The sequence below is a fragment of the Bombus pascuorum genome, chromosome 16, assembly GCF_905332965.1.
Source record: "Bombus pascuorum chromosome 16, iyBomPasc1.1, whole genome shotgun sequence".
Taxonomy (NCBI): Eukaryota; Metazoa; Arthropoda; class Insecta; order Hymenoptera; family Apidae; genus Bombus; species Bombus pascuorum.
This window is the reverse complement of record NC_083503.1, coordinates 913,052-938,507: the sequence shown is the minus strand read 5'-3', so window position 1 is coordinate 938,507 and position 25,456 is coordinate 913,052. Positions and strand designations below refer to the sequence as shown.

At 42.8% G+C, this 25,456-nt stretch overlaps 1 protein-coding gene and 1 long non-coding RNA gene across 14 annotated transcripts in view; both read left to right on the top strand.

Annotated features, from left to right (window-relative positions):
• The window catches only part of LOC132915036 (cyclic nucleotide-gated cation channel alpha-3-like), a 219,775-nt gene that overhangs the window by 145,140 nt on the left and 49,179 nt on the right, over nt 1–25,456 (top strand). The gene's annotated exons all lie outside the window — the stretch shown is intronic.
• LOC132915052 (uncharacterized) lies at nt 268–2,554 on the top strand. Its single transcript, XR_009659767.1, has 3 exons — nt 268–443; nt 586–704; nt 2,205–2,554. It is a non-coding gene; the product is annotated as an uncharacterized LOC132915052 (long non-coding RNA).

The window sequence follows — 25,456 nt, the reverse complement described above, 5'->3', positions numbered from 1 at the left end:
TTACGAGACATAGGTACAAATAAACTAGAAATATTTTACACTTAAGAGCTGTGTGTGTATGTGTGCTTTAACGCGACTGACAGCGTTTGACATTAAAGTAAAGTTGCTTGATGATAGCTTTCGAGGATTAACTATCACAGAGAATTAAGAAAAGAAAGAAAAACACTATGCTTGCGATGTTAAATTTTCTGGTTTAATGTTACTTTCTATAACAGCCCACCGAAACGTACGAAATACGCGCTTGCGAGGGACAATCGAATTGCTGTTTGACATCTGACTCTAAGGGACGATCAGAGAAAACGTCGAAGTCAAAAAATTGTGGGTACAAGCACTGCTGAAAGAAACAGGAGATTGGACGTTGGTCTGTGTTGAAGAAAACGCTTCTGGGTCGCGGAGATAATCTTGTCTGGAGCTGAAACAACACCTCTCTTCTCTTTCTCTTCGTAATCTTATAAAAACATTCAATTTTATCCTTAAGCTCTTTACTATAAAAGTATTTATCATACCGTTGCTTTTTTCACTTTTACAAACTAAATTCCGAAGGTGCAACTAGTAAAAATGTTGAATATCATAGTTTTATTTTAGATCTCTCGTTACAAGACGTCGGTGAAAAATGCCTGTCATCATAGGATGCACGAAAGAGAACAATTGCAAAAAGCTTGCATTTTTAAAAGCCAAGATGCTTGAACAAGCTCGGGCCGCAGGTTTGCTTTGTTTCACGTTAAATCTGTTAACCAAAGAGCGATAGGGAAATTGAATTAATTCAGGAGAAGCTTATTCCAAAGAAACAGAGAATCTCGTTAAATAACAAACACGTTTAAATAAATATGTTAAGCGAAGTTCTGTTCTATTTTGACAAATTTTCGTATTTGACCAGCCTCGAACTATTTATTAGAATCGTTCTTTGGATAAATTGGAACTAATATCGAGAAAACGTGATTTTAACGGTCCGATTGAACTAATCCTGAATTATAGCAATAACGACGAGAATAAAGAATATAACAATACTATTTTGCCTTGCTCTCAAATGAGCAATATATTGGTAGAAATTTTCTCCAAACGCGCAGTGTCCAAACACACCTTGCTTGTTCATCGTACATTTTCGAACACGAGAAAAGTACACAAAATACCAATCATTCACGCATAAATTTAATCTCCTGTTTACCCTGTCGATTCGAACGTTAAGTCCGCTTCTTTAAACTTCAGCGTTAAATATACCCGTAAATAACAGGCAAATTGCATCTGCACACGTGTGTGCTCATTTCCGGTTTTAGGTTGGCTAAAGATACTTTAATCGAAACCGCTGTAAACCCTTTTACGTTTAGCGGCTAATTAACGAAAAACGCTGTGTGATCCAAAGCAGATATTTGGTTGAAACGCGTAATTTGCTAAAACAAAGACACGCGTAACGTCAGAGATGGTCACTTGTTTAGAATACGGCAGGCCTCACCGATCTCGACGGCCTTGAAATGTGTTACCACGTTCAATAGTCTGAGCCAGACAGCTTTAGCTCCTCAGGTGTTTCCAACAAACTTCAGTTGAATCTAAGTTAGGATTACGTCGCCATTCTAGGGTAAAATAATATTAGACATAAATTCTCTGTACCTCCGTTATTATCTTTAAAATTGAAACCGAGCAACCGTTACATGCGTGTACAAGGAGGGTTGTTCGCGAGGGGAGATCCTCGACTCGGAATTTGCAAAAATTATCAAATTTCGGGGATACGCGGAGGACACGTATTTGTACATTCTTCTTTCTTGCCCAAATTCGCTCTGATGAAACGAAACGGACTCCTAAAAATCCGCCTGCTTCTCGATTCCGTCCCTCGCTACAACATCGATCAATTTTTTACCGAACGACAATCCTAATTGAAGGGACTAGCTGTTGCCTGCAAACTTCTTTCCCGGTTCTTACAGTTGCCAAGTTATAACGAGAAATGGAAGGGTAGCCGGGTGTTCGGGGGTCGATCTCATCCCTCGGAGAGAATTTTGGGCAGCGAACAGAAATTGCCCGATGCATAACTTGTATGCGTATTCTCGGCATATCCGCCAAGTCTCGTAATTTTGTAAATTTGCGGTTTGCGGGTCTACCCTCGTCAAAATCATGTCCGCGACAAGATATTCCGAGACCATCGAAATTGGTGAGGTCGGTCCCATTCCGAACGACTATCCATCGATGTAATACCGCGAATTCGAACCTAGAAGAGAAGAGCAAAAGCAACGAGGTGGGTGCTAGCTCGAAGGAACCCATGAAAACGCCTCCCCTGCGTTCCACCGACGCCGAGTCGAACCGCGAGTCAAGAATCGTGGAACAGCTGGAGGACGAAGAAGTCGAGCAAGGACCGATCGAAGGGGCCGAGGTTCCAGCTGAACTTCGCGAAACAGCTGGCCAAGCTGAAGGAACGAATAACGAAGACCCGACTGACGCCTAGGGCATTTGAAAATTCATCAGCACCAGCCAAGAATACTATCAAAGAAAGGAAGAAGGAAGAACTTGACCACAGAGCAGAAATCTTGGCAACCGATCCTCGAAGGGACGCTCCTAATTTACTGACAGTTAGGTAATAATTGCTCGTTTCCCTCGACTCGGATGCATCGTTAATGGTCCCATCAGGTTTCGGGAGGACTCGTTGTACGTACGACGTGATATTTTACATTCGTATCATTCGTATTATATTCTTTCGCTCGCGCCCTGTCTTCCAAGTTGGACGAAACGACAAGTCCCATCCGTTACGTACGATCGAGTTCTCCGAACGATAATTGGCGGTCGCAGAGTCTCGATTTTCGATTTTCGACCGATCATGGAGAGAAAAGTATTTACGTATATCAGTCGTCCGTTTTCGAGTCGAAGATGTACGCTTGCAGCGAAACGACGTCGTTTCCAACTACGTCTCGCGCTTATCATAAATTTGCATCGTTGGAGCAGAAAGCCAGCCTCCGAGGAAGACTCGTTTAGCCGCGTAATCACCGGAGGCGGATTAATTCGCCGACATCGAGGAGCTCTGCGAGCTCGCGAGGCTCGGCCGTGCAACGAGAGGAAAACGAGAGGAAAACGAGAGGCAAGAAATCAAGGGAACCTTTTGTGCTTAACGACAGCCAGAGCCCGGCAGAGTCCTTGGGTAAATTTGCCGACTCGTCCGCTAACTAAGGACGTCCCAACTGACGATTTCAGCTCGGCTATCCGACTAGAAAAGAGGTCGCGCGGTGGTTGTTCCGCGCCCTAGACGAGATCAAGTTCCGTTGGTTCTTTGCCCGGTCATGTTGTATCGTCGTGGCCTGCTCAGGATCGAAATCGAATTAACGCGACTGAGGAATTGAAACGGCACGATCCGAAACAGCTTAGAGTCGTTGGATGTTTCTCGGAGATCGGAAAATTGGTTCGTCCGAGGATATGGAGAGTGAACGGAACAGCCGACAGGAAGTAGAAGGTATCGTAATGAAGTTAAGAGCAAAGAAAGAAATACGACAGTTCTCTTTTTTCTTTTTTAATTGGTTGTCTTAAAAATTTGTTGCGCTTTGTCGGTCAATGATGGATTCGGAATATTTCAGCGAGAACTGGAGAAACAGCGCGATGAAAATTAACGGAGAATCGAAATCGATTAAAGAAAAATACCGTTTCAAAAGTATACACAAATTCTAGTAGAAAATCGAGCACGAGGCAAAATTATAATACTCTTCGTGAGATAATTCGAACAGCGCGCGCATTCCTTTAAATCGCTCGATCGAACTACGGCACTCGACATACCTTTGACAATTGCAAATTACTTTAAATTTAGTGTTTGTATTTTTGGATATAATATTCCGTTTTCAATGGAACAAATACGTTTGTTAACGATACGAAATTTGCTACTCTAATATCTGGGGAGTAGTAGGCAGAACGCGGTTGTTGCGTGTCTTGGGTGCAAGGACTTGAAATATTCGCGCGATCTTTCATAGAAACTAAAGACGAGGTTGAAGAAGAGGCCGAGGGAGAGAGAGATATCGAAGAGAAGACAAGGAAAGCTGGAACTTTAGACGAAACCGCGGCCAAGGCAGAGGGGAAGCCGTTGAAGCAGGATGAATCGGTGCAGTTATCGATAGGCGAAGAATGCCCATCTCGAGAGTGGGACGAACACGCGAAAGAAAGTGAGACAATTTTAATTCCCCTGAGAGATCGAAGCACGCGTCTCGACGTATCCGAAAGGAAACTCGCAGTTGCCTGTTAAAGAAAAGCGGAAATTTATTTCCAAATCCTTTGATGTTCCTGCATTCTGCGCGCGTTAAGCTACTTTGCCGCGAACTTCTTACGGGTCCCATTCAAATCGCCGACAGCGATTCGTCGACGACGGTATTTGATCGTCGGTAGCTTTGACTTGTCAACAGCTTCGCTGCTGTAGTTTTAACGACGGCCGGTCGCCAGGACCGTGTCGCGTAATTTTTGAATGATAACCAACTGACTGACTCGATAAAATGACTTCCTTTATTGGCTACATTGTTGAGTTTTTGCTGCAAAACGATTACAAGAACTGTCGCAGACCCGTCTCATACCATCGAGGAGGAAAGCTCGGTGTGAGTGTGCCCTTTTGAACTAAAATCGTGGATTCGTCGTTCACGTTTTTCGGTAGAAAAAGAATAGAATAGAATAGAAGAGAAAGAAAAGCTGATGTGCCTCATGGGCATCCTCGTTCATGGGAAAAATCTGCTATTTCGCTAGACACCCGCTTTCTCCGTAAGAGCGTGCAACAAACATAAGGACCATCCGTAAACCGAAAGTACTTATATCAATAGAAATGAAGCTAAACAGATTCGGTTTACGGTATTTCCTCAGATTTGTTGCGGGTCAGTGTAGCAATGTGTAGATCTTGGCGACCAGACCGTGAGGGCAACACATGGCAAGCAGAACTCTATTCGTGACAACCGCGTACCAAATCATGAATCCGATGTCGATGTGCGTCGAAATTACGTTCGAACTTTACGCGAATTAATTGCGACCGAGGCAACGCTTGTTTCGTTGCTACCGCTCAATTTTTCACAGGCCGTCGTGAAGCGGCCTGTTCCATCAATTATCTGCAACAATCGAATCTACAGAAGTAAAAGTCCTCTGTTATTTCCCTGTGTTGATACTGCCGGTCGGTGGGAGCTGGCGTCAGTTAAAATTGTCGTCGGACGACGACGTTGTCAGTCAACTCCGCTGTCGGTCAAATCTGTTGTCGTTAAAAATGGTGTCAGCGGTTTCAGTGGCGATTTTCAGAAACAACGCTAGGACTTAAGGTGGTAGCGAGTACGAGCTCAACTTGCGAAATTCCAAGCAGCGCGGCACAATTTCGTCACTTTCCATTCATCGTCCGCAAATTTTACGGTCGCTTCTGCACGAAATTGTGTCTGCGACCGTCAGGAATTTCGCAAGTTATGTCCACGCCGGCTGCCAGCTTAGGCGATACCATTCTACGAAGCTGGATCCTACAAAAACTGCTGCCCCGTTATGACAAGCTTATCGATTATGAAAAAGTTTGTAGAAAGTTCCGTCGTTTCTTTGTTAGCGAAGGGAAACGCGAAATTCGACTGCGAAACGCTTCAGGCGTGTCACAGGCCGCCTCTGCCGCCTTCCTGCCCAGTTCAAATTCTTACGACAACTCACGCCCAATTTTTACTCCGTCAGACATCGTATTAATCGCTCCTTTGCCCGATTAGTCGTTCGTTGCGCGATCCAAAAGCCGACAAAATTCTCCGCTAGTTTAAAGTTTGTTGAAAATATATAGAATGCATGGAACAACGCGAAGGTTTTTAGAAATTTCCTGCTTTTCATTGATAGGCTATCGGAACCTACTTTCCGCGTACCAACGATGATCGAACGAATGATTTCGAGTGGGCTGGGACGTGCACGCGAGGCTTTCTCGTCGGGAAATTCGTTTCGTATGGTCCGCTACGCCGATTCTAATCGGCTTTATGAAATTTCGCAAGCAGCGAAGTATCTCAGCTGGTGCTGCGCTTTCGGCGAAGAGCTGGGACCAAAGATCGAATGAAATTCGAAATGCTCCGGCCGTAATCGGCTTTGTCAAATTTCATAAACAACTGGAAACTGAACTCCGCGAAAGACGAACCGAGATGTTGCGAACTGCGTAGGAGTTTGAGCGAAGCATTAAATTATATCGTGACTTTAACGCGTCAAAGTATCTTCTCCGTTCATCTTCCTTCCCAACGATACCGCGAGATTCTTGTTCGCAAAAGAGCATTCGTCAGTGTCACTGGAATTTTTATCTCGAACGATACCCTTCGTTGTTTACGTGTAATTGATCCCACCTACTGAAAAGCAGCAAAACGACTATAGCAGAGATCGAGCTTTGTTTCGTACACCGTTACATACACGTATATAGCGAAATTTAAGTATACCTGTCAAATTTCATTCCAAATTTTCTTATTTTTCCACACGATGTGCCGGATGTTTATAAAAATGAAAATTTCTAAACATTTGCCGCGAATATTTCCGCGCACGTAAGGACACGCGGCGTAAATTTCCTTCGCTTAAACGAAATTGAAGCGAGCAGCTCTCTGGTCAAAACTCGGGGCTCACGATCGATTTCGATTCTGTTCTCGTAGGATTCGACACGGCCGTCTTCACTTTGGGCACGTGCGCTGCGGTTTTCGCTGTCTACATTTACATCGTGTACAGTTTGAGCAGTCCACCGACCGTGTTGCATCGAGTCTAACAGCGGTTCCCTAATCAAACGATCGAAAGACTGAGCAAGTCGAGCGCCCAGAGTCGACTGTTTGCGACAGCTGTGTACAAAAGCAGTGTACCCGAAACGTAAAATATACCGAGCAGAAGATGAATTTCAGCGGAATGTTTTCTTTAACACAGAGACTCACTGACAGAGAGACTTTGACGAGTTTATGTTCCAGGAACAAATCACATATTTTACGTATTTATATATTTAATTACAAATTATATAAAATGTTTTGGAATTTCATTAGCATTGTAATGCGACACGGACTAATAGTCGAAACGAATTTGAGAACGTATGTAGAAATTTCCAGATACTACTCGACATTGCAAAGATCGTCAGGATATTGGCAAGACCAATTATTCACTATATTAATAAATCCCAATATTTAGTGTGGCCATTTTTAGCACTGGATGTGCGTTTGAAATCGCTCTTCGTGTTGCATACTAATTTTAACGATAACGTTTAATGTACGTTTACGATGAACCTCTTGCAACTTGCTTGTAGACTTTTGGGTCGATGTGAAATTTTGCTATTATAATTAGGATAGTTGTATCTTCGTTACACGGCTAACCAAGTTCCACGAAGTTTCGTTGGATGCACGTAATATATTCATGAAAAAATGTTAAGGCACTCGAGAACTGTTGTCGTGATCGTATCGATAAAGTTCGGAAGGGATCCGAGGGTGTATGCATGTAGAGATGAGGAAATATTTATTGGAAACTATTTCGCCAAGACCACCGATTCGAAAGATGGATTATTCGCGATATCACTAAGCCAGAATATTCAGCGTGATCGTGTATAACGGTAATTTCACGTTGCCGACTACTCTGTTAACGCTCTATGCTAATTTTTCACCGAATTTATGTCTGCAACGAATATCTTGCAGCTTTTATATACATCTTTGGCTTAGTTTCGAAATTTACCAGCAGAATCAGGATAATCCTGCCTCGTTACGGTATTAACGAAGTTTCAAAAAGTTTCGTACAATGTGCGTAGTATGTTCATAAAAAAAAATTCTATATTAAAGTGTTTGAGTGCTTTTGCGAGTCACTGTACTTTCATAAATAATCGGGCTGGATGAAACGGCGGCGTAGAAAAGTTTCCTCGTTTCCCGCTGAACGGTGAAAAGTTCTATCAAGTCAGTTACCCAACCAGTCGACTTGTTCTGTTGTAGATTAATTAATTTCTACCGCGTCGCGTGATTCAATTAACAGAGCTAATTGGATTTCATCGTTGGATCGACGCTCGCGTCAAACGGAATATCGATAGAATTTAAAAAGTGCTAATAACGTCGGAGAAAAGTATCACCGCACGCTGTCTCGCAAATGTATTTGGGCACCTGTCACGGATAACTTTCTCTTTTCTCTCTCTCTTTTTCCAAATCTGTCACTAATTATAAGAGAAGAAAGGGCCATGTCGCGCGAGTTTTCGATCGTTAACAGAAAGAAAATTGGGAATAATTTGCCAGTGACGAGTTTTTACTGTCGCATTGCTTTTTAACGAGTATTACTTTGCGCAATACCTTTGAAAGTTCCATCTGAAAATGCATTCAGCGTTCCATTTGCAGTCAATTAAAATGTTGATGAAGCGTCTTTTATCGAATGAAACGACACGACGTCCCTATTATTTGAAATAGAAGGCGCACGCGAAATAGAGAACAGATGGGGAACGTGACACAACGTAGCAAAAAGTTAGATACAATATATCCTGCATCGATGACTTTCTTGCAATCTTTCTCGTAGACGTAGACGTAAACGTTGATTTTGATAGCCCGTAAAAGTGAATTGCCATGTCGGTCGAAAATCCTTGTAATTAACCGCAGTGGAACATGTCGATCCTTCGAAAAGTAACACGTCAACGTTAACGGTACAAGAATACGTCGTCGAAGTCAGTGCTTCGATTTTATATTAGAAGGTTTCGGAGCTTGGATTCGAAACGCGTATTTTCTTCGACTGGAAACCTAGTTCGATCGATTTTCCGACGATTAGTCGATGGAATGATATTTGCAAATTTAAACGGTGATTTCTGCCTGCGTGTATTTCTCTGGAACGTAATATCAAATTTCGAGAATTTCCACCGCAAACTCAACCCGTCCAAGTTTGACGTGTATCCCGCTACCATTGACTCGGATTAATTAAATTTCTGGATTCCTTTGACGGAGAATGATGACCTTTCGCCTTCTCACGCTCGGTAATGTACACTCAAACCTGTCTGGGGTTGTCCGCAAAATTGCCATAAGTTACTGCGCCCCTTAAATACCCAGCGATCTCAGAAATTAGACGGAGCACGTCAAGTACAACGCGTATATACCTTGGTTCTATAACGTCTCTCTGTAAGAGACACGCAAATCGCGAACGTTTCGTACCTTGTCCGAACTGATAAGAAGGCGGCATAATTATTCGGATAGTGGAATATTGCGCGTAACGGAAGAGTCGCTAGACAGAGAGGAATTTTTATGCGTTTATGAGAAATTTGAAGGCGCGGAAATGCGTAGAATGCAGGAAATATGCAAAAGTATATGAAATATTCAAAGTGTATAGTACTCGTTATAATATTCAGTACGCAAAGCAATTCTCCGTCTCTGGCTTCCATATTCTCTGTGAATATGCATTTGCATAAATATCCGCGATCGAACAATCACTTTTCTCCTATGAAATTGATTAGCGTGGATGCCTCGACGTTCTCACACGTTGTATGAATTCTACGCGCTCTTGCGCTTGCGAGTCTTCCACGAGCGCAGCTAAAAAATGCACGTTCGTAAACATTGTCAAAGAAGAACTAGAAGTAGAAGAAAAGGAAGAACTAGAAGAGGGAGGGACAAAGTTCTACCGAAGATGTTAAAAATTCCCTGCTGTCCGTCATTTCCTGTCCCACTGACTCTCCAGTGAAATATAGCACGAGCTAGAAGCAACAATACGACGCATAATTACGGAAGAAAAATGCAGAAGCCGCACTCTCGATTCGTATTTCTACGCGGAGAAATGGCAGAATAAAAAGAAGCATCCTGCTGGCCTCGTTATTTCGTTGTTCTTCTCGTCTATCCGCTTTTATTTGTCAAAGAGTGGATCGATGACGTCAGAGAACACTCGAAGGCTAATAGCTCCTTGAACGTGCTCCTCGAACGAAAACGACGATTTCTACGATGGCGCCCACAATCTACAGCAACTATCGAAATGTTTTATTTTCCGCAAACGAACCTATTCCTATCTGTACATCATTTTTACATCGATACACGGATGACGAACGGGAGCAGGCCTCTATTTAGCGTACATGAAGTTAGGCTTGCGTCAGTCCAGACGGTGGATCGAAGTAAAATCCGGTAAAAGACTGGAAGGCATCGACCGGGTTTCCAGTCGATTCACTGGAATGTTGCGATTTGCTTCCACATTAACGAACTGGTTCTTATAAGATACCAATGTCATTAATCGTGCTATAAAGTCGTAACCTGCAAGAGACCTACTCCGATCCAATTTACAAGCCGCGAACTTAAGAAGACCAGCTGCGTTCTCTCAACGAGTTGTTCGTATCTTAACTGGTTTGGCGACCGGACGATAGACGCGTGCTCCGTGTGCTGTTGTTAATCTTGAAGAGGAATAACGAGTCTCCCAGTCTCGAGGGAAGATCACAGATTCGACAAGAACGTAATCGAACGTAACGACAGCCATTCTGATCCTAACACGAACTTAAGAAGACTACGCTGCATTCTTTCAATGAGCAGATTTTGGCGAGCAGGCGATAGTGGCGTGATGTAAATGCGACGTAATTAGGGTGCAGTATAAAATAGAATTTACCTGTTCCTCTTCTACAGTCGAGAGTAATTAACGAAGAGGAGCTTTCTTGGAAGAAACGTCATGGGAAAGGCGAAGCGGCACGGCGCTATGTGAAATTGCCACTTAGACCTTGTCGCGGATTGGGTTAAATTTCAATTTCTGCCACACGGGCTATATCTACCACGGTGAATTATTGGATTACTCGGAATGTTCGACGAATCTGGTCGCGTGACGGAATGTTTCGCGGCGTCTCATTACTCGCGCAATCGAGTTTCAGCCGGCTGGCTCGCTCGCATCGCGATGAATTTTCACGCTGCTCGCAACTTCCATCGCGATACTTGCATCGTGAACGCGAAGATCGACCACCCCGAAAATGCTTTAAATTGCACTGAATCGCGCGACGCTGTAGAATACGTAAAGTAATTTTACGCGAGCTCTGGCACGCGAATATCTCCGCTGACGAGTTTCAACAAAAATGTGTTTCGTCGAAGATCGTGCGCAGTCACGAGTGCCATTTTTTCACAAAAGTGACATAAATCGAATAGCGCGTTGAACAAGGGCTGATTTTTTTTAGAGTTTGTTGGGTTTATACGTTGAAAATAATGCAAATGTTCTTTATTTTGTTTTTTGTTTATGTTGGTTATTTACAGTTGCATCGAATTACTGTACCGGATGACTTATTTTTATTAGTCGATATCGTAGATCGAGTTCCGTCATCTTTGGAAAAAATTACTTTCCATTGAAATTTTTTAAACGACCTTTTATAAAAGAGTTGGTAACGTTTAAGTACGATGTAGTAGCGAAAGAATTGTCGCAGGGCAGGATAAAACGGTCCACTGTAAATTTTGCAAAATAATACTCGACAACGCATACAACGTTTTCCACGGCAAGTGTTCAAATACTTTCTTCAAAACGTTTATTCTCGTCTTATAATATTTTTGTTGTACGCTAGAATGATTTTAAAAGCGTCCAGTTAGCTCTAATTGCATTATGGCGTGACAACGCTCCCTTTCTGTTTATCAACGAAATTTCCAAAATCGAAATATTTATCAGAATTTCGCGTCGTATTTTACGGTCAAATTATTTAACTTTTAAAATATCACGAGACCCACAAAGTGTAATGGAAAGTCTCTTTGCAATTTATTGCAAGACGCGAATAAGTATGGCGAGGAATAAATTATGGCTGATCGACGAAGAGCGGTAGAAGTCAAAGGACGAAATGTATGAATTTTTGAAGTGCCACGGGTTGTGTAAGGGATAGTTGCGAAGCTATTTACAATTTATCGATAGATAGGAATGAGCGTGGCGAAGAATAAATTTATCGCTTAGTTGTGAAGCAGAGCAGAGCAGTGGACGACTCTCCGCAGTTTGTGCTAGCGGGAAACGTGCTGTTTCGCGTTGCCGCGCCATACCCATATCTCACAGCAAGACAGATTGCCCACGAAACTGGAGTTGAAATCAATTTTCTAAACGTTGGTGGAAGTACCTGTGTGAGGATATTAAGCGACTAAAACCGCAAATGCTAATCTGGCAAACCGTCGGCAACGTTAATGTTTATTTAATGCAAAACGAAATGACGAAAAATAGAAACGTCGTCGGTCTTGTTCGATAATTCCCTTCGTTGGATACTTGTTCATTTATGCCAAGATTAGTTTTTAATACATCGAAGTAATTCACTTAAACTGTGAATCAGAATAAGATGTGTTAGGCAAAGGTACCGATACGCGACGGTACGACGTAGCCATGCTATATTATGTATCGGAGTTTTTGCAATTTTTTGAGTTTTGCATTCTTGTGTTTTCGGATTTTGTTTTTGGCTTTTTTGGATTTAAGTCGCTGGGGAGCGAAGTTTTTCTATGTTCTTGTTTATGTTGTTATATTTGTCCCGAAACTTGGCCGCAAAACAGGACGCTTCGGCAGTCCACTTTTTGTGTGCTGCGGGACTTTGGGAAGGGGCGGGATGAGAGGGAGGGGGAGGAGCCTTCGTTGGATACATTTTTCGTTAGATGATTAGCGTTCTGTTGAAGATTTCTCGTCTGCAACATAACATCTCTATATCTATGTATTTCTTTTCACGAAATATTTTATTGCGTCGATGGAAAGTTATATTTCTGTGCGGTTTAACTGGCAATCCGCATCTGAACGCCATCCCCTGGGCCGTCGCGCAAGTCCGAGGAGGTCCGGATCCTGCTCGGCGTGTCAGCCTCTATGACCACCTAGGACGGCGTGTAGGGCCGTCCTTCGGCGCGGAATTCTGCCAGAGTGGAATGTTGTCACCCTCTCCCGCTGTGTTCGTTCCTTTACGAGCATTACGGCTTCGCAATATGAGCGTACTGCGAGCCCCCTCAGCATCGCTTTCACGATCGACGAGGAGTCTTAATCTTTCTCCGATCGTTACCCATAGAATACGATGCTCGTCGCCTCTCTTCCACTTTTCGTCAGGTATTTCCCGAATGCTCCATGTTCTGCGAGCACCTGCGTCATCCGTAAGGACGGTGGCCCTGGATCTGGTCTTCGGTGAGTAGGTCGCAGCGCCATCGCTCCCACGCTTCTCGACTAACTTCCCCTCGAACGTCTTGGACCGCAAGCTCGGCGAGGGGTGAGTCCCCGCCTGAGCTTCACTGATCGGAGCGCCAAGCCCTTGGAGCTCGAACGGAGGAGACGCCGAAATAGAGACTACGGGGCCCCAGGGGGATTTAACCTGGAACTTGTAGCTGGACTACTACACCAAAGCAATACTCTTTACTAATATTTACAACCCGTTCTTTTCGATCTCCTTCACAACGATTACACACCGATTATTTTTGAGTAAGTGACCTTCGTGTTCAGTAATATTACAGAAAATTATGAATATAGTTTTCCAATTGGTGTAAATTTCCTCCGTGGTGCAGGTACTAAGAATACTGTTGTTCCATGAATATGCGTGATATTTACATTTTATTGGTGGACATGTCGACGTATCTGTAACATACGCCATTTTTAGCGAATATCGTTACTTTTCGGCGGTTATATCGATTGGGAAAACTTTGTGCCTTTTGGAAGCTACTTCTGTAATCCCTACACATAACAAAGTAGCGCTGTTAAAATGGATCTACTGTCTGTGCCATCGAAACGTTTTCTCTGGTGGGAAAGTGATACGTTCGCACGTTACGTGGTAAGGTAACCCCGTAACGGTAAGGTACGCCGGTACCTCGTGTTGAACGCGTTTGTGATGTCCAGGGAGATCGTCAGTGCCACTCCTTCTCAGGAGGCCATGTTCTCCGCCACAGACCTGACCCATCTCACCGCGTCCACCGTCGGGCAGCCTCGGCGAAGTCCGTATTTTCTGTCGTGCAATCCTGGATCTCGCCGCGACATATGGGCCTCCAGGCTGGCGGCTATCACCTTTTCCAGCGGACGTCGGGTCCAGTGGACGACGGGTCCAGTGGACGTCGGGTCCAGTGGACGTCGGGTCCAGTGGACGTCGGGTCCAGTGGACGTCGGGTCCAGTGGACGTCGGGTCCAGTGGACGTCGGGTCCAACGGACGTCGGGTCCAGCGGACGTCGGGTCCAGCGGACGTCGGGTCCAGCGGACGTCGGGTCCAGCGGACGTCGCGGACGTCGCTCCACTCCGTCGTTGTCGTCGCCACCTCGTCGTCGTCGTCGGAGGAGGAGGTGGGTGAGGATGGTCCTGACTGCCCCGCGTCGCTGTTCTGCCGTGGGAACAGAGTCCCGACGACGTTGTCCAGCAGTACTGGATCCATGTTCACTGTCAGTGGGGGGGGGGCGAAGATCGCAACTTATTCTTCAATGCTTGATATGACTGTCACTCTCTCTCATACGTCACTTACAGTCACTTTAAAGTCAAGAGTACCAGCAGTCTGACTATGTGTTTGATGCAAAATTGCGTAATTTGCTAACGGTATATCGTGTATTATAAAAACTTTGTATCTTTTAGAAACTGCAAAAGTCGGATTATCTCTCCTTTCTCATACAGAATCGTCTTACGTCTAATCGCTTGGCGCGTGTTACGGTCCGCGTCTATCGCCCTTCTGCCCAGTTTAAATGCCTACGATAACGCACGCCCAATTTTTACTCTGTCAAACATCGTAGCAATCGTTGCTTTGCCCGATTAATCGTTCATTGCGCGCTTCGTGTATTCGAACCGAATGACAAAAGACTCGTGAACGTAGAAACGACGGTCATACGTTCCCATGGCAACACTCTTAGCGTTCGCAGGACCGTGACACCAAAACGAGGAAAAAACGACCCGATACTTATCGTCCATCGGAACTATCAAGCGGAGTAAATATTTCAACCACCGCGGAGCACTTTAGAATTGAACGATTTTATTTTATCGTCGGGATTTTTTTTTACGCGACGTGTCTACCGGAGCTTCCGCAGCGGCCGCGGATCCAGAGCTTTCAGAATAGTCCAGGCTGAAAACGAAATAGTCCTGGCTGAAAACAGAGTATTCCTGGCGGGCTAGCTGGCGAGCTAGCTGGCGAGCCTCCGGCCTATCGACGAACGAATATTCCAGGCTATCTGTCCCCGGGGAATCAGAGATCAAGCAGGATAATATCGTGATACGAGTTGGCCTCGTGGAGATTTTTCGGGGTAAACTCCGCCACTTGAACGTGATATCGAACCTCGCGACCCGGAAAATCGTCGAAACATCGATTAATCGAACAGTGCGAGAATGTCCAACGAACTGCGGCCACCGATTCGTTGCGCCGGTGTTTGCAACATCATGATTTTTCGATTGTACGTAGAACGTTTGATTCAATGTCGGTTGATAGAAGGAGGAACTTGGGATAGTCGAAAATTCGGATGACACGACGACGGAAGGTGCAGTAGGAACGTAGGTAAATCGTACGATAAAATCGTAGAAAGCATTTCGATAACGTTGGTAATTAATGCACGTGTATTTGGGCTTAATTAATTATGTAACCGGTTGAATGTGCGATCAGTTACTTTCGCAATTCCAGGCTATTCGTATTTTCGTATCACTCTGCGCAGAGAATTTCTCCGCGCTAAAATTTCGAACAAAAGCGAAGTTAGGATTAATTTCAAAAGCACCTCGGATAATACGGAGCTTCGGTTAAACGAGAATCGGATAACCCTGACTCCACTGTATAGCTTGCTTTCTGTAGTACTTGCTACGGTAAAACAATTTTCTGCCGAGGTTCCACTTTTTTAATTATATTCTCGAAAATATGAATCTGCATAAATTCTGCGCAATCCAGCCGCTGTAATTTAAAGCTGTACCGCAGCATGGCCGCACTTGTTCGTAAAAATACGATGAGGTCTCATATTCGGTTCATTTACCTATAATACGCTGTTCATCGCGTTGAGATACAGTTTTATGTACCTGTTTTGGCACTTCTCTCTGATATTTTCCCTTCTTTTTTCTCTGTTTCGCGTTGTATAAATTGTGACTTTATCACAGGCAGAATTTATTATTAGCGTTGGGAATATAACGCAAAAATTCCTGATAAGCTGCGAGAGGTTATTCTCTTTTATTAGCCGAGTGCTGTTTAAAGCGTGTTGCTGTACCCGAGCCAGAGAATACATTTTGCTGTTTTTTTTTTTTCTATTTTCCGTCGCGGAATTTTGCGTGTTTTGTTGGTACTTAAAAATTTTACACGATACGCAGATCCAATTCGAGTCGATTATTTTTCCCATTATTTGTTGCCGTTAGTTTATCTCGACGTTTATTCCCAACGTCACCGCAGTTTCGATACTTGGAGGAGAATTTGCACATGGAATCGAAGTCACGTCCGATAGCAACAAATTTTTCACGCTGCTCTCAGATCTGACAAAATTTATTTGACCTGTAATTTTCGCCCGTTGCTACGAGTCGTGTTATAAACACACGCAGTTTCATCTTTTTTAGAAATCATAATGCGTAGATTGCTCGTTATTCTCGACACGAGAATGTCAAACGTAACACGGAGCATACGTAGTTGTTATGTAATTCTTTTGGTTGACCCTCGAACGATCGGCAAAAACGGTCGACAAAAACGGTCGACCTTTGTGTTAAAAAATTTCCATCGTTTCCACGTACTAATTTTCCTTAGACCGTTGTCGAGATTAGCCGTTTCGAGCGAATAACGAAACAAACAAAATTATATGAATTTTCGGTGTATTCGAAACGAGCCTGTCTCTTTCGAACGAAAACCGATTGCCATTAATTGTTATTTGCCCCGTTGTTATCGATGAAATCGCATTACACGTGCACGAACGATAAATTTATATCGAAGCACGAGAGACAGTGGTAAGAAATAAATTTCTATCACTCTCGAAAATGTAATTAAAACGCTGTCTAAAATCAGCGAACGATCATCAAGGTAAAGAGCCCCGAAAACTAAAGCTAAACGAAAAACTGGTTAACACAGCGACAGGATAATCTGTGTCGCGTTGACAAGATGCACGGCAGTCGAAGAGAAAATTAGCAGAAAGTAGGTTTAAAGACAATCACCAGCCAATTCTCAAGCACAACGGCGTGCGATGACGAAGCAACGAGACGCCGTGTATGGGATTACGTTGAAGCGTATTTAGCAGAAACAACGAGATAGATAGTCTGGAGCGGAACGAGCTTCGCGACTACCCGAAGAGGATATCCTTCTCGAAACATAAAACGGTGATGATGACAGTTTAAGAGGCTGCAATAACCGTTCCCTCTTTAGGATGACATCAACTTTATCAAGAGTCGCAATCATAAAATCCTCATCCACTAACCGAAGAAGGGTCTCCCTTCGTTTTCGTCTGTTTTCTTCGCTGGATCTTATAGAATCAAACAAACGATAAACATCTATCAGACATTACATAGAAGCACGTCTGATTAATCTACTTATCATTATCAATGAGAATCGATTGTAAAATTCTCTCAAGTAAAAAAAAAAAGAAAAAACTGGCTCTTATACAATAGCGTGGCTGTAAAGTTGGCGATTACTTTGAATGTCCTCGATACTTGCGATGGAAAGTAATCTTTATGGACCGCGCCAACTAAAGCATATTCGTTTTTTATTTACTTATGGGAGATTATCGTTTCTAGCTACGCATTCCAAGTGTTATCAATTATTCCAAGTATTCTGAAATATTCACTTTGCGTAATTACAGTGAAAGCTCCCTTTTAATGTCGATGGGGCGGCGGAATTTTCGACGATGATGAAATTACGATTGGAATGACGAATTCGACGAATTGGAATTCTTTCTTTCATACGGAGTTTCATTTCTGCGGATACAGATTCTTCGAATATTTATCGATCCCGCGTCTGTTTGCCTGCCGAGTCAAACACGTGGTTCTTTCGGCAGAAACAACTGAAATTATTTCGTTACGTTGGCATAGTATTTTAGGTTCTCCTATCGTCGCCAGTTTTGAATAATTTTCGTACTTTTGTTCCTTAACACTGACCTTACCAGGTCCGGTCAAACCTCGTCGTTATTTCTCGCTTTATCCAAGTTCTTGTTTCTCCAAAGTTCGAGAAATGGGCGATAACAGTTATCGGAGATGACAACGAACGTACGATTTCAAATTACATTTTGAAACCGATCTTTTGAACTTGCCTGGTAAGGTGAGCGTTAATGCTCGTAACGGTGGATTTTTTAGTAGTTTGTACTTTCGTACATTTTTGCGCACACACTCCGTCTTTCGAGTTTCTCAATTATTTCTTATTTTCTTTCGATAATCAGCACGCTGTTAGTTTGACCGTTATTCGATCGAATAAAAATCGAATAGAAGACGATAAAAGGTCAGGATAGAACACACTGTATATGTAAGATAATAAAACACCTATACGTACTCGAAACAAAAAAGAAAGGGCGTTCGTCAAATAAAAATATTATGTTGGGTTGATACAACGTCCCGTTATTACGTGTTGACACGGCTGTTATCCGTATGTTTACAGTTTTTGCGCGTAACTTTGTTGTAGGACGCGTCGCCGGTTCGCCGTTTCGTTTCAGTTTCGTCTCGCTTTCGCCTCAGTTTCGCTCCAGGCTCGATCCAAGTAACACTTGCCTCTCCCGGCTTTCGGAACATCGCAAGAATTTACCAGTCGCGAATAACTTAGACACGCGTCTCGTTTCGCCGATTGTGTGCCCGGAGTCGTAGAAACACGCGCAGCGGTGAGATGCGAAGAAATCGCCAAGGAAGCTCGATCAGCGATACGTTTAATTGGCACATTGGTATCAAGTTTACGTTGATAGAGGTGGACGACGTTTGAAAATATGCACAGTATGTAGGTACGTATTTGTAAGGGATAAAGGCTTACGTTACCGGGAAATAATTATGTTCGATTAATAGAACGTTGGGATAATTGGTGTTGGAATATCCGCCGCTTTACCGTATATTGTAACGAAGCAAATCATACCGTTCCATTGTATATTCCATCTTCGTACGGATTTCGAGTTATTAGCATATCGAACATCGTTAAACGCTCGTTGTAGTTATCCAGCGATTGAAACGTGGTTGATGAACCTCTGAAATGAAGCGTTTTGTATAAATTAGATTCGGCTGATGGGATACGTTTAAAATAAAGCAAGGGTAGTGTTGTAGGAAGTAAACGGAGAAACAATGTACAATTAGTAGTTTCTCCTTTCACAGATAGAGTTTAACGTTACAGTCTCTAATACCAAAGACGATTTTAGGTAGATTCAACAATATAAATATATTTATATATATAGTATAAAGTATACCTATATACATATAGCATAATCTACATAGGCAAGTTCAATTTCTAGGCTAATAAGATGAAACGAATAAGCTATACTACTGGTAATATACATGTATAATGCATGTATATTTGATACAATAAATCAGTAAAATGTTACTTTTGTACGTATTAGAACGTACTAAATCGTATTTACAGGAGAACGCTCGACGTCATTTTCTTCGAAATTTTTCCATTGAAACGTAAAGCGACGTGCACGAGATTTCGAGAATTTTCAATCTCAACTCGCTACTTTACGCGTCATCTTGGAGATCGCTGATCGTAAAATGTTCTCTCGTTGTCCACTTCGGATAATTTATTTAGTAGGTAGAAACGCAGAACGTTTCAACGTTTGTTAAGGTATTACGGACTACTGCTGGTGATACAGAAAGTTAGATTCTCATTTATCGTCGCATCGTTAACGCGTAGCTTTGTGTTCGATATCATAGGATCTTCCCAATGAAATAGAACCTCTCTATCTCGGTAGCGGTATCGTGGTTCGAAGCAGGTTAGTAGAATGGGGTAATCGTTTTACTAAATTACTGCGGGATAACTACGAGAATATAATTATAAATCGACGGGAATAGAAAGGATTTCAATAGCGGAAAGCAAAGCCCCAAAACCATCCGTACGATCCTACTGTCTATATAAACAGGATCGACAAATTGAAAGTTATATTTGCTCGCAAACCGGCGATCAAAGGAGCCTTTGTGATCGATCAAAACATACTGATTTTAAAGCAAACTCCACCGAGAGCAGTTCCATCGAAGGACCGGCGATCTCGCGACGCGGCCAATTGTCACATAGTCGTCGTTGATTTTCCAACGTATTCCGAACGCGCGATCCTTGCGATCGTTACACGCGCGATACCATTGATTACGGCGTTAAAGGATTTACCGGAATCTCGATCCGCACGATATCGGAGCAAGCTGGACGCGATAAATAAATTTTGCTCGCAAGTTGTGCTCGATTGAAAGGCCCTGGCGGACAAGGACGAGCGGCATGAAAACGGCAGGGATGCTCGTTAATCCGTCAACGGTATTAAACCGGTCGCGGAATCGTTGGGATTCGCGGGACAATTTTATCGGCTTTGTAAACGTCGTTATGAAATGCTACGCGAGGCGGGCGGTTCATTATCGATCAGAAGGATTAAGGTTCGCTTTATAGCATCCTCGAGCGATAGGTGTCGCGTGAAACGCCGCGTCCTTTATTGCTAATTAATTTTAAGCAATAACGTGTTGGATACCACGCGTTACGTATACGACATAGGTATTACACTTGACGACCACGTATATCGAGAACGTTGTACTGACGATACACGGACGGATAATTTTGACCATCTGAGTCAGAAATGTTAAACTTGGATTTGTCTGAGAACATGACTTTATTTATATATGTTAAGGTTATTCAGTGGATGGAATTAAAGAAATGCGTGGGCAAACTGCAAGGTATTGAAAGTATATATATATATATATTGAATAGTAAAATACAAAATATGTGGTACTGAGACTGAAACAACTGCCTAAACCAACGTCGGACGTGTACCGCTTATGGTCTTTCCTCGACGCATTTTTTCGAAGACCTTAGGCGGTTGAGAAACCGAAGACCAGGTGTAGAGTTTTCTTGGAAGCGACGATCACTTCAACAATATATATATATATTTTGGCAAAAATCAATTTTGTTTTACGAATTACCGCGCTAGTCGCGAGGACGCTAATGAAATTTTAGTGTTTCCACTAATACGCACGATATATTCGTAAAAATCGTCTACCAGCGTCGGAACACGTCGTTGGTCCGAATGAAAATGCAAATACGAGGATCCATTATGTATAGAAGGATTTTATTTCGTGGTCGGTAGTTGATAAATTCGTCGCATCATCGACTATCGATGATAACATTGCGGTTCGACGTAGAGCCGCCATTTAGATTTCCGGTAATCATAGTTGGTTACTAGTTACGCAGAAAATCGAACCTATCGCCGCAAATTGATCGTCAAACGCGGCCACAAGCGACAGACACGTGCCATGTAAATCAGGATTGTCAATGTGGAACGTGCAACAAGCAGAAAATGTAGCATTCGTATGAAAATATTCTTCGTTCCACCTCCGCATCATTCCACCATTATGTTAATTAGTTGCTGTGACGGAGGTTCGATTAATTATTAACACAGCAAACGTATATTAACGTTTAGTGGACTGGAACTTCAGCTCGCGAGTCCACGGTTCTCTCTTTCCGCTTCTTTTTACGAAGGAAACGTATTTTGACTCGCGTTGATCTAAATCGACTCGAGTTTCGCTCGAATCTAGTTGGTAATTATTTACGTTATTCGATTATTTATGCCGAAGGTACAGTAAAAATGTATCGACGATGGAATTTACGAGCAACTAACAAAGCCATCGATCGGTTCGAACAAGAAGGCCAAATAGAGTCGTTTCCAGGCCGCGAATTTCCCATACTGCCGATTGGCGATGTAATGTCGAGACACGGTTCACAGCGCGCAATTTGCATCGAGGTTCGGGACACGCGCGAAAAGGTGCATATAACGCGCAAATTTCCCAGTAACTTGATATCGAATGATTCGAAGTGTGTGAAAGTTCCTATTTACCTTTGTATCGTTTGCCTCGGTTCAAGTACCTTAAAAATTTGTATTTTGACATGAAGTAGCGATGACATCTTCCTATTTTTCCCCAAGTTTCGCGTAGAACAAAAAGGAGACAGAGTTTTCGTCCAACTTCCAAAATTTTCTCGCATCGATGTGATCGAGTACTCGCTGCTCGACTAAATCGTGACTGCGGATGGATCTCAATAAAAAAGAAAGAGAAAGTTAAAACAGTAATCGTGAACAATTTGATTTTTACAAACACGCGAAAAGCACTTTCTGTTCGAAATGGTAGCAAGGCAAAAATAGGCAAATGTAGGAAAAAGTGTCTGTAAACGTAGAAATCTAGCGGACGTACCGACTGGTCAGTTGGAAAACTCCAGTAAAATTCACGAGGCTTCAGGGAACGGGTAATTAATAAACGATATTTCAGCGCGCGATTTAAAAGAATAGCTGGTTTCCGGGCGGAAACGACCGTGTCCCGTTTGCATCAGTTGGACGCATCGTTAAATCGTGTCCGAATAGAGCTATAAATTATTTGTTTCTGCGTATTTTCTGAATGCATCGAGGACAAAGCACGGTTACAAATCATCGGATACCATACGCATCGTGTGCGGTCTATTTTCATTCGCGAATTACGACGAGAGCAACAATTAATTGTCCTCGTGCGGGGTATCGTTGCTGTTATCTTACTGTTCGTGTGTCGATGGCGGACGACGATAGGAAAGACACGAGTTTCTGATGTTTTCGAAGCAGAAGATGTAACACAAAATGGGCAGGTATCCGTATGAAAGTGATAGGATTAATTAATTAAACGTGCAGGTGTAAAATAAACAGGGTATATGTATTATATACGCGGTGTGAAAAGAACGTTCGAATGTGGTCGCAAAGCGAAGTAAGCGAAAACCGCAAATGTCTCCCTGTACAATTTTTCTTCGCAAACATTTTCTCTCGTTTATATTTATATTTTGCCAGACATTTGGACGAGTTTCGTAAATTGAGCAGGACGTCTCGTATATTAGGATCCGCGCTCGAAGCAGATAGTGTCCCTAATTTTCCACGGACAACGTTCGTATGCAAGATTATTTAATATCGCGGCAAATATCAGAGGCTGGGAGAATCTTTTATTAAACGGTTGGGACAAGGATGGAACGGTCTGTCGAGAGAAAGGCGAGGAGTGGGAAAAAGGGCGCGCGATCGTCGTGTGTATGCAAATCGTCGTCGTTTTCTTCGTCTCGAGTCGAACGTTGTAGCCCGAGTCGGCAAACAATTCTCGTTTATGAAAGAAGGCTCGACGATATTTCTCCGGGCGGACCTTTGGAAAAATGCTCGGCATTTCGGCGAGCTGCGAGAGCCTCCCTCCTCGACGAAATGCGCTCGTTCGATGCATTTTCTCCGAGTTTAGGTTCCAACTTCGAACGCCTGTTGAAGCTCTCTCGTGTCAGAACGAGAACGAAAATACCGCTTTTTCTCGCCGATCGAACGCGAGAAGTAACCTGAAAATCTGTATCTTTATCTAGCCACGCATGGTAACCTTCAAGTATAGATAGCTAAGAATAGGTACGATCTCTTCTTTCTATTCTTTCCCAAGTCTTGCGTATAACAGGCGTATCCGCTTTCTCGTCTCGTGAGACACATCACACCGACGTCCAGCAAAGGACAGAGTTATCGCTCGATTTGCAAAATTTTCTTGCATCGATCCGATCGCGCGTACACTCCTCTAAATCGTAATTGCGGATGGATTTGGATAGAAAGGGTAGAAAAGATGCGGATTGGTATCGGAGCAGATAGGACAGAGGAAATAGCGAATTCCTTTAGAGAGAAGGTCGGCGGCTCGACGTGGCTCCGGCAACAGATCGTCGCTCTGCTAACAGTGTATTTTATTTTATAGCCGAGCGAGAAGACATTCGCGTGCTTGTAGCGCGCGATACGAATTTCTCTTTAGATCGTTACAGAGAAGAAACGCGGCCCGGGGAATCACTTCAGGATCGTTTCTGTCCTGGACAGAAATTTATGTCTCTATTGCTTTACATTCGGCCGCTTTATCGTCGTCCGGGGTAAACATCACGATGAATGGAAATCGATTTCTTTTACGACTCTCGGATTAAATCGAAGATACACACTTGCGAAATAAGCGTTGATTTATTGCGCTCTACGCGTAGCTGCGCGTATTAGCTGTCGCAACATTGTACAAAATTACAGAAACCTGTGTTATCAGGAGGATTTTCTTCCTCCTGCATTCAAAGTGTTGTTGTCTATTTTGGAAATATTCCGAGATACATTTATAGTACTTTGAAGAATATTAGAAGTATAATATAGTATAAAATTTGGAAGGATAAATTTTATACTTTCTCTATATCTTCCCGTTTACGTGCGTCGAGTAAAACGAGTTCTTATAGGAAGACTTCATAGCGTTAGGCTTCGAAAAAATGGATAAAAATTATATACAATCGACCGAAAGACGTTGTTGTGTATGATCTTCAACATTCTTTTTGCGGTACATTTACATAGTTTTTGGCCTGCATTTACATAGTTTTTGGACCGTGTATTGCTTCCAACCTTTCCATCTTTGTTCCAAGCGGAACGTTAATTCGACTTAAAGGTGCGAAGAAATGAATCGCTCCGTATCTTCCCCTTTCTTTTCGATGCTATCATTGTCCCGAATAACCACCAACTGACCACGCTTCTTGTCGTTCGAACGCGTAATTAGCGTCTTCTGCCGCGTCTTTATCTTGCTCAGTTGTTTGCATCTTGGTTCTTTCAAATCACGTACGTCGAGTAAAACGAGTTCTGAATATATTTTTCAATGATTGTTCCTGCTTTGAAAAGACGGATAAAAATTATCTACAATCGACTGAAAAACGTTGTTGTGTATGACCTTCAACAATCTTTATCTTGTGCACTTAACCGCATCTTGGTTCTTTCAATTCACGTGCATCGAGCAAAACGAGTTCTCAAAGAAAACAGACGATGGATAAGAATTATATACAATCGACTGAAAAACGTTGTTGTATATTACCTTCAACAATCTTTTATCTTGTCCACTTATCTGCATCTTGGTTCTTTCAAATCACGTACGTCGAGTAAAACGAGTTCTAAGTGTGTTTCTTAATGTCTGTTTCTGCTTTGAAAAGACGGATAAAAATTATCTACAATCGACTGAAAAACGTTGTTGTGTATGACCTTCGACAATCTTTATCTTGTGCACTTAACTGCATCTTGGTTCTTTCAATTCACGTGCATCGAGCAAAACGAGTTCGCAAAGGAAACAGACGATGGATAAGAATTATATACAATCGACTGAAAAACGTTGTTGTATATTACCTTCAACAATCTTTATCTTGTCCACTTATCTGCATCTTGGTTCTTTCAATTCACGTGCATCGAGCAAAACGAGTTCTTAAAGGTTAACGTCATTGATTGGGAGAAGATGGATAAGAATATACAATCGACTGAAAAACGTTGTTGTATATTACCTTCAACAATCTTTTATCTTGTCCACTTATCTACATCTTGGTTCTTTCAATTCACGTGCATCGAGCAAAACGAGTTCTTAAAGGATACGGTCATTGATTGGGAGAAGATGGATAAGAATATACAATCGACTGAAAAACGTTGTTGTATATGACCTTCAACAATCTTTATCTTGTCCACTTAGCTGCATCTTGGTTCTTTCAAATCACGTACGTCGAGT